Source organism: Hipposideros armiger, unplaced genomic scaffold (genome assembly GCF_001890085.2).
Source record: "Hipposideros armiger isolate ML-2016 unplaced genomic scaffold, ASM189008v1 scaffold_608, whole genome shotgun sequence".
NCBI lineage: Eukaryota > Metazoa > Chordata > Mammalia > Chiroptera > Hipposideridae > Hipposideros > Hipposideros armiger.
This window is the reverse complement of record NW_017731958.1, coordinates 182,221-190,015: the sequence shown is the minus strand read 5'-3', so window position 1 is coordinate 190,015 and position 7,795 is coordinate 182,221.

The window sequence follows — 7,795 nt, the reverse complement described above, 5'->3', positions numbered from 1 at the left end:
ATCAAATATTACTTATTTATTATTTCATTTTATCTTAATAGCTTGTTAGTACATATTTTTATTATGTTTTTAGTGGATGTCCTAGAAATTACAACATGCAGCCCTGCCTTATTATATTTTCTATAATCCTTTTATTACTTCCCTTAAAATGTGAGAAGCTTATAAATGGTAGAAGAATACACCACTCCAAAATATGGCTGACTGTAAGAGTTCAGGGCATACCACTCCAAAATATGCTACTTAGATATATTGATTATTTTGAACTGTAGGCACTTGAAAAATAGCAAATGCGGGGATTGGCTTTCTCTGAATTCCCCTTATCTGCCTGAAGACTGATTCTCTGAAAGGAACTCAATTGTCATAAATTCCATCCCTGGGATTTCATCAACCAGAGAAGATTGACTCTTATCACAGGAGAGGAGACTAGAAGTTGACATCACCCGCCAGACAAACCTTACCACAAACTATCATCCCTCCCATCTGTTCTAAGGACCCATTCATCTTTCCTAAAGATGATTTACTTTCCCCGAAGGGGTTTATATCTCCCCTTCCCTTTCTCTATCAAAGTGGTATTTAAGCCTGAATTCTAAGCCACTTCAGGGAGTTACCTGGGTGTCTTCTGTGTACACATTAGATATACATGTTAATAAATTGTTTGATTTTCTCTTGTTAATCTGTCTTTTATTATAGAGATCTCAGCAAAGAACTCAAGGGTAGAAGGAAATTCTTTTTCCTCCCCAATATGGGGCAGATTTGATATGAAATTTCAAATTAATGAAATTTTGAAATCATCCATTTCATCAGANCAAACATATATTTTTAGAATTTATATATGGACATAATGCTACCCGTGTCACAGTATAACTGTTGAGATCGACTAAACGCTTCTTCCTTATTCCTGATGATTCTTCTCAGGTAAAGGGATCCTAATTAATGTAACACCCCTTGCTCCTCCTCTCTTTACTTGGGCTGCTCCAAAGGCACTGGAATCATTATGAGATTTGTAAATTCAGGAATATTAAACTGAGCACGTTCTGTGCAGGTTCTCTGGCAATTAGGACTGGGCTGCCGAAGGGAATACATAGTTTCCGTTGACTGTGGTCAGCGGGTCACAGGATATGGCCAACGGTTGGAGTCATAAGATGTCGTCAGCAGGGAAGGCGGCATCACAAGGCATAGGCCAATGCCTCAGTTTCCCTTGAAGTCAGCAAAATAAACTGGTAAAAAAAAGTTGTGTGCTGAAACCGATAATAAAGGAACGCAGTTTGCCAAGTAGACAGAGTCAGAGTTCAAACTGCAAAATAGTGTAGTCACTCGAGCAGGGGCAGAGACCAAATTGCACATGGGCCTAGATATTTGGTCACAAAATTATCATATCAGAATCCCCAAACCCTAGATTTTATTAGGAATAAAGGTGATATTTTGAGACTTTCTGCTTTTTTTCTGTGTGTTAAGTCTCAATTTTTTTCAGAACTGAGTTAAGGAAGTGTATGTGTTGGACCCTCCTCAGAGACCCCAACAGTTGTAAAGTTAGATCATCTGATGTGTGAAGAAAGAGTAATGGGGCAAGTAATGAGATGTGAATGTGGTCAGCATATCAGTTTTTGTCCTATAAAGAAGTCTCTACTAAAGTGCAGATACCTTTTCTACTTCCTGTCTCATAATTACTCACATTTCACCAAGTCCTTCAACTCCAAACTTTATAGATTTGTAAAAAANACTAGCAGCGAACAAGATAGACGAAGTCTTTCCTATGATGAAGCTCATGTTCCAGTGGGAGAGATAAGTAATAAATAAATAAACACATTTTTTTGAAAGGAAAAAAAGATAGACAATTTTTAGTATAAAACATGGAACTTTTCCTTTCAATAATAAAGCATAATGCAGTAAATTCAGAACAAGTGGGTTCTTCTCAGATTAAAATGATAAGGTATGATTAATAGTTTAGTTTTTTACAAGGCAATCATTCTGAGCAGATACTGTTTAGATTTGATGGAAAGATAATTTCTTTTCTTTGATGAGAAGTGAAATGAGTCCTTTTTCCTGGATTATGTCAGGATATAAGACTTTTGTACATCTTATATAAGACCTAGGTCTCTTATTCAATGTTTATCACTTTAAATGTAAGTCTTTTATAAATACAATTGCCAGGCCATAGTATGAGATGAATTCTGTGTTAAATTGAAGATTAAGCTTAACTGAGGGCAAAGATTCACCTTTTTACATTAATAATAATAAAAATTGTTACTTTTAGATATGCATATATATAACAATATGACTTAAAGTCAGGAAATAATAACTGCTGTGGCAAAACTCAATTAATGTCAAGAAAAAGAAAGAGGGAAAATGGATTTATTTTAGCCTGGTCGGGAATGGACTTTCTGAGGCAGTGCCACGGCTGAACTAAAGTTAGGTGAAGATTAAGGAAGGTGGAAGGAGCAGCCTGTGTAAAGGCTTTGAGGTGGGAATTCATCTGGCATGTCCCGGAAGTAGCCTGAAGCCTAGAAAAGAGGTCATGAGCAAGAGGGTTGAAGGAGTGGTAAAGTCAGAGAGATATCAGGATCTGTCAGCTTGAGGAGTGTGTTTAGAAGCCTTCAAGAGAGGTGACATCATCTAAATTTGTGTTTTAAAGGTCACCAAGGGTGGTCCATGGAGAATTGTCGGCAGCCAGGCAATTGCTCCTTCCTGGGCCACTCACTTTTAGTGACTGATCAACATTGGAACATAGAAGCCCATCTCTCTCACCTCAACTTCCTCATTCCATCCTCAGAACTCCTTGCAGGGTCAGCTAAGTCTTTCCTTGAGACGACATCACAACTGCAGCAACTCCTCCCTCTGCCCAGTCCTATTTTCCTCTGTCCCTTCCACAGATTTTTGATCCCAAGAGAATGTTCTACAACACCTTCTAAGTACAGACACGGAAAGAGGGATGCCTTTGCATCATTGTCACCCCCTCAACCTTCATACCTTGTTTGACATTCATAACACCTGTCTTCTTGAAATTGTTTCCTCCTTCAGCCACTGACTCTCCACTCTTGATGTTCCTTGTTCCCTGTCTCTCCATTCTCCTATCAATGCAAAAGTTCTTCCACTAAGCTATTTAATACAGTCATTCCATGATGTGTGTCCACGCCATCTTATTGCTCAGTTTTTCACTTATCTCAGTGACCTCACACATTCCCATTATTTTTTTTTTGTTTTTTTTGTTTTTGTTTTTGTTTTTAGCTGAACCATCCTGCCACCTTTTGGCTGCTCAGTGGCAGCTCAGCTTGGGCCAGACATCGAACCGCTGTTGCTCAGAGCTCAAACTCTTGAGCGAGCTCTTAACCAACTGAGCCACTCAGCCGGCCCCATTCCCATTATTGTAATTGGTGAATTTCAGACCCAGACTGAACCCTATGTGGTGTAGGTCAAGTTCCCTGGGAGGAAGACTCTGAGATGGTAATTAGTATGCTGGAGAATTTTTAAGGAACAGAAATGAGAATAATCCATAACTAAGAATAAGCCATGGCAAGGACACAGTAATTCTTTTTGTCAAAAGGCTTTTAATTGGTAGAGCAGAAAAAAGTGCTACAAATAGTATATTTATGTTTCACCAAGTTTTTTAAAAGGTCATTAATGACATTTCTACAAAGTGAGGAAATGAACCAGAGGAAAGCATAATTATGTAAATTTGTGTTTGGATGTTTATGTCTAAGTATATCAAGACAACATGCTTGAAGGCTATTTCTTCTTCACTGACTTTCTTTAAGATTTAGAAGAAAATATTAAAGGAGTTCTCATGACGTTTTTAAATGACACGAAACTAGGAGATTTAAAAACTATGCTGGGTAACAAAATCAGGTTCCATAAAGGTCTTGACAGGATGGAATGATGAACCAAACCCCCATAAGATAAAGCTGAATTTTGACGCATGTCAGGTCCTGTCTTTGTATCTTCAAATCAGCTACTTAAGTATAGAATAAGGGAAACTGGACCTAACAGCAGCATATGTAAAAAAGACTAAGGCAGTAGCTCTTCACTGCCTACACATGACAATCACCTGGGTGGAATTTTAAATATCCCAGTGGGCAGGATCTACCCTCAGAAATTTATGTTAATTGGTCTGGGGTAAGGGCCAAGCATGACAAGTTTTTAAAAGCTTTCAAGGTGATTCCTATGTGTAGCCAAGCTTCATAACCACTAATTTTAGGCACACTATGAGTTAGCTGTGGGATAACAAAGCCTCTTCTCTAGAAAAGAAAATAAAAAAGAAAGAGAAAGAGAAGCTGATGTAATCTAAAGAGAAGGAGCACAGAACATAATCCTCAGTAGCATGGGCTTTGGGGTAAGGTAAAAATGATTCTAGTCCCAGCTCTACTCATAACAAGTTATGTGACCTTCGTCTCTCTTGACCTGAATTTTCTCTTCTTTAAGAAGATAATAATAGTGCCTAATTCTTAGGGGCTTTGTAAGCACTGAATAAGATTTTGCATGTGTAATACTAGACATGAGGCTTGTCGTATAGTCAATGCTCAAAAAATGTTTGGTCATTGTTGAACTGTAGTAATAGAATTATCAGATTTAGAATGTGGAAACTGGACTTTGCTATCCTCTGGCCTAGCCTAAACACAACAGGATTTAATTTCCAAGTAACAATCTTCAAGAAACATAGACAGTCTAGTTTCCGTTCTTGTCATGGATGAACAAACTAAAGATTTATAAGGAACGTTAAAAACCAGGGATGGTGTTAGGTTGGAAATAAAAAACACAACCCTTTTTTAAAGAAAAATTGAAGTCCTGTCTTGAGGATCAAAGGTTAGTGTATTCTGTATACATCTGAAATGTAGAATTAGGGTGGGCGGGGGAAAAATGAATGGAGAGGGAGACGCCAACAGTCGGGCTTCTTCCTCAAAATGTGCTAATGGCCTTATCACAGATTGGATGACATGTTGTGAAGGGCATTTGGTGACTTTTGAGTTCACTGATATTCTCTGATTAAATATATATTTCTGTTACTCGTTTCCTTCTCTGCCCATTCCAACTCATCCTTCACACAGCTGGAAGTTGAATCTTCTTTACTAAGTGAAGCACTGATCATGGATCTATTTAGCTTAAAAACCTTCTGTGGCTATTACACACTGAATTTATACAAAGTTCTCAGCCTGGTATAACGTCTTCTAGCACTCGCTTCCAAGCTATTGTGCTAGCCTCCTTCTGGCTGTCACCTACTGCCACCCCCCAGCTCACCCTCTCCATGCTGGAAAGACATAGTTGTACCTCCTCAAATATGTCTGAGTTAGCCGTGTTCTTTTCAATGCTGATCTTAAATGCTGTATCAATTACCAGCACTAAGGTGTTCTCATTTGAATAAAAATTGTGGCTTACTTCTTTTTTTTTACCCTGATGAATATTTTTTGGTATAACAAATCTGAAATATAGACTTTAGTACCTAGGTTAGGCTTCTCTTACTTAGTAAATAATTAATTTGAATTCTAACCTTACAATCTCTAGTCAGCAGTCTTATTCCAAAATAGCAGGTAAGGAATTGCCATGTGAGCGCACATACCATCACTCCCTCTCCCATGCTTTTGGAGATTTTACCAATTAACCTCATCTTTATCACTGAGCCCAGATTCTGCATCACATTCTTCCTCAATACAATGTTTCAGGTTGGCCCTCTGTTAATGTGTATGATTGGCACAAATGTTAAAACCATGTTTCAATTCACGCAAGTGACCTTTAACATTTTTAAAGGATACTTAAGATCTTCATGTATCCACAAATTTATAAAAAGCATCAAAACATATATTTTTAGGGCCAGCCGAGTGGCACGTTGGTTAAGAACTGGCTTGGGACGCCAGAGGGCCTCGGTTCAGATCCCACATATGAGGCCCAGTGACACTGCCCTCNTTTTAATTGGGTTTGCCTGTGTTAGTTTAGGCTGAAAGCCTAAAGAAAAGCCTTTCTTAAAACTAAGTTATTTTTGCAAATAATTTCCCCCTAAAATCAGTTTGTTCCCTACTATCAAAAGAAAATTAACAGGAGACTTAAATTTTCCTTATGATGTGAAAACTATCAAACTTGTATTTGCTGGCTCTGAAAAGCAAAATAATACCCATCATTATTAGATGCATAGGCAGTATTTATCTGACATAAACAGTTGAATAACTGTTTAAGACATTGTGATATCATGTAAAGTTATATTAAAATTAAAATTATGACTTGAAATTTTGTGTTTATTTAGCAACCCATAACACAGTTACTCCCAACGTCTCACTAAATTCTTATAATAGAAAAACAAAACAGGACAACTTTACCACACTTGAAAACATATGAGGTTGAAAAAAATACTCAGAACAGGGCTCTGCGATGATGGGGTCTTTACACATTCAGTTCCCTCTGCTTTTCTCCTCTATACTATTCACCTTGTTAAGCTCTATTCTTTGTTCAAATTTTAGATCAAAGAGACACTTCCTTAGGAATATATTTTCTGACCTCCACCTGCCACCTTATCCCCTCTCAGAGCTTATGAAATATTCAAAGTACTTATTTTACTATCTAATTTCATATTCATTAGTATGATTACTTACTTAATGAGTATCTGTATTATAAACTCAAGAAAGTGAGGAATTGCATTTTTGTTGTTGTTGTTATCACTACTATATCCCCAGTAGAAAAAGTGATGCCTGGCATAAAATAGTTTCTCAATGAACTATTGATAAATGAATGACTGAGTGAATTATCACATAGTAAGAACTTAATAAACTCATGCTAAGAAGTATATAACTAACATTGTATTTCTACCTCTCTATTTTAATATGCTGTTACAGTTTCTGAAATTTCAAGTGGGCTTACTTTCATGTGATCCCTACATGCTTCTGAATTCACTATATAAAGACTACTCTGTAAAAAAGTGAAAACTATGTGTAGCTGAACCAAAAGAAGCACAAATGTTTCCAAAATCCAGTTAAAACTTAGAGGAATTGATAAACAAAACTACAAAATAACAAACAAAGAAATTAAGATTTGAAGAAAATACCTACAAGAACTCAGGCTTAATTTAAGAAAAGAGCCCATTTCATTCAAGACACTTGAGATGACGCTCTACCTCAAGCTGTACCAAACACAAATGTGGGCAGTCATACTTTTACTATGCTATTTCTGCATTTTTATTGGGCCTTAGTATTCCTTTCTTTCACCTTGTTTCTCCTTTCAGTGCCTCTTTTTTATAGCCCTTCAGATTCTATAACACTCAGAATACAACAGAGCCTTAGGTAGAGAAAGGCTGTCAGTATTGGGCTTTTTAATGAGAGGCTAAATTCTCCCAAACAAGCTACTGTTAGAGCCCTAGGAGCAAAGCATTCTGGACATTGTATATTTTCATGCATTTAGTTCAGAGTGTCAGAGAACTAGGCAGTTGAACAGGATAAGTTAATTACAAATTCAGCAGAAGACATCAAATTATATCAAAAAGCAAGTATTATACTGAAAGTTGGTAAGAACCAAAATAGACAGCTAAATAGGATGAAGGCTAACTATACACTGTGCTTGTGGTTAAAAATGGAATATAAATACAGCTAACTCCCTTGAGAATGAGTTAACAGGAGAAGGAAAGCAAGAAGAAGAGGAAGAGTAGGAGGATGTGTGTTTGTGTGTGTGTGTGTGTGTGTGTGTGTACAGCTATGTGTATAACTTATATCTAAAATGCAATACTGCTGAATCAGATAAAAAGGGAAAATTATGTTTAAGAATACAAGAGACATAGTTTCAAAATGTTTTTAATGAAGAAATTTGAAGGAAATTTCAGAGAATA